This window comes from Pteropus alecto, unplaced genomic scaffold, assembly GCF_000325575.1.
Source record: "Pteropus alecto unplaced genomic scaffold, ASM32557v1 scaffold92, whole genome shotgun sequence".
NCBI lineage: Eukaryota > Metazoa > Chordata > Mammalia > Chiroptera > Pteropodidae > Pteropus > Pteropus alecto.
In genome coordinates, this window is record NW_006432447.1 from 270,297 (window position 1) to 273,146 (window position 2,850).

The window sequence follows — 2,850 nt, forward strand, 5'->3', positions numbered from 1 at the left end:
TCTTCAGTAGAGCCAAAGAGTTTGACTTTGCACCACAGGTGATAGGGACTGTGGAGTGTTTCTGGGGAAGGAGAAACATGGTCAGCCCCTTGTGGTAGCTAAAGTGGTAGGGGAGTCGGAGGGACAAGCCTAGAGATGGGACAACCTGAGGAGGCTGGGGCAGGGCCCCCCAAGAGAGATTAGGCTTGAATTCATGAATGTTCCCTATCCATAATTTTGGGGGGCTCAAATTCATGCTGGGAAGGCTTCCAGGAGGAGGAAGACTTTGCTTTGCACCCTGAAGGGATTACACAAGCAGAGGACAGCAGGAAAGGGCATGCCAGACAGGAGATGGGGATGGGAACTGGGGGCCAGAAGCCCAGTTAGGCTGAAGTGTCCAGTGTGCAGGCAGGGGCCTCAAAGGCCTTTGTCCAGCTGACCTTCAGCTCCCCAAGGAAAGGCTGAGCTCTGGGGGAGGGGAGTCCGGGGCTGGGCAGGACCAGCTTTGAGTTTTTATCACCACTGGGTGGGATCCAAGGTCTGAGGAGGAAGTGACCACCCTCTTCCGCCCAGCCATTTTTTTTTTCCTTCTGCTGGCCTGTTTGGCTTTTTCCCGAGGCTGCATTTCCACAACGGCCCCTCCTGGCTGGCTGGGTGTGGGCATGGCTGCACCACACACCCAGCAGCAGGGGCGCCCGGCCCTGGGCTTCCTGCCCCTCTTTGGGTAGGCTGATTGGAGGAAAACAGCCCTCAAGCCTTCTTCAAAACAGGAAACTGCTCTCCCTGCTTCCTGAAGGACAGGAACTGTCCCCATGACAACCATGGGACAAAGAGGCCACGTTAACCCTTCTGAGGGCAGGCCTAGCTGAGAAACCCTGCTTACCAACCCCTCATGGGTGTGGTATGGTACAGATGACAAGGGGGTTTTGCTTCAATGACATCCTCCAAGTCTCAGCGCCTTTAGAAGGAAAGGCAGGGCTGGGATTTCATACCCATTGCATGTTGAGTATGTTGAGGGAAGGGCTGGCCGGCTACACAGTTAAGCCAAGTGTAGCAGGGCACAAATGTAGGGTTGGAAGTCAGAGTGTCTCCATCGAAGCCTTGGCTCCCTGCTAGCTGTGTACCTTGGGCAAGTGGCTTAACCATCTAGCCTCAGTGAAATGGGACTATTAGAGCATTGGCTTCATGGGGCTTTTATGAGCATCTACCGAGGTCGTTCACTCATCCAACACATATTCATTTGTGTTGTATGAGTTGTTCAAGGCCCCAAGAATATGGCAGTGACAACAACACTGATGAAAGCCTCCTGATTCATGGGGTGAGTTTGTAGTTAGGGGAGGAAGGCAGTAATCTAGCTGGCAAATCAGTGTAAATGATTAGAGAATGATCAGAGCTATAAGCAATGGATGCAGAGGGGAGTGTGGAGACATCTCTTCAGCTTGGCAGCCAAGGAGAGGCGAGGATACTGGGAGAGTGAGAAAGAGCCTGCCATGTGAAGACCTGGAGGACAGCATTCAGGCAGAGGGGCCAGCAGGGGAAAGGCCCAGAGGTGGGGAGGGGCTGTGCCATCTGCAGAGCAGCAAGGTGCTAGGCTCAGACAAGTGGGGAGGGAGAAGGAAGAGGCTGGTCACCACAACCTTTGTGTTATATTCTTAGAGCGAGGAGGAGCCATGGAAGGACACATTGTGACTTACATTTCTAAAGATTTCAGTCTGGTAGTGGGTGCTGGTGGGATGCAGCTCAGAATGACGGGGACCCAGAACTCCAAAAGACCTCTTTTCTGGGGGACCTTTTACTGTGACCCTGGAGAGACCTGAGTCATAGGGAGAGGCAGTCATTTGTTGTTGTTTTGAGAGGTGGGGCAGGGCGAGGACCCTGTGGCATGCACTGTTCAGGAGCCTAGCCTTTTCCTTGACAGCCTACCAGGACACACCCCTCCCTCCCTCTCTCAGTGCCCAAGAGCTGTTGTAAGGAGGCCAGGGACACAGCTCCCAGCATTGTGGCGCCTGTAGCAGCTGCTCAACAGTCGCTTTGGGAATAACATCTGCTTTCTTTAATATGGCCTCCAAGACTGGACACTTCCACACCTCACCCACCTCTGCCCCTTTTCCCTGTGCTCAGCCACACTGGCCTTCCTCTCCATCCCTGACTCTGCCCAGCTGCCTCCAGCCCCAGGGACTTTGTACCTGCCATCTCGGCTCTCTAGAAAATCACTTTCCCAAATTTTCTCAGGCCGGCTTCCCTCATCAGTCAGATCTGAAATGTCACCTATTCACAGAAGTGCGCCAGACTACCACCAACCCCAGCCCCTTACCATCCTATCACCCTGTGTCTCTTCTTTGCTTGTACTCACCCATATCTGAGATCATTGTCTCATCTAGTTAACTGTTTACCTGCGTAGCCCCATTGAAAGGCCAGTGCATGGAGCCTGGGGTGGGAGGAACACAGGGACTGCTTTCTAGCCAAAGAGCCTGAAGTTCCAGCTGGGTCATCAGAGGAGAACCTAACTATTAATGATCCAAGAAGTGTGCAGCAGTGTCCAGAGGGTGCGGGCCTGTCCACGCCCTGCTGTCTGCTGAGGAGACAGGCAGCCCTGGGAAGACCCTGCCAAGCAGTCGATTCCCACATCCTACCTCTGACGCCACCTGCACTTGAGTTCCTCCAGAGAGCTCAGATCGTCACAGGGCCATCCTTCCCTCGTGTGATAGCTTTGCAGAATGGGGGCGGCCATGTCACCTTCCCTGATGCACCAGAAAGGATAGTGGTTTAAAAAGAGGTATTTCGATGAGTCACAATGCCCGACTCCTGATTTATTTTCTCCATGGAGCTCCGGAGTGGAGAGTTTGTCTCTCCGCCGGCCCCGTGGCAGAG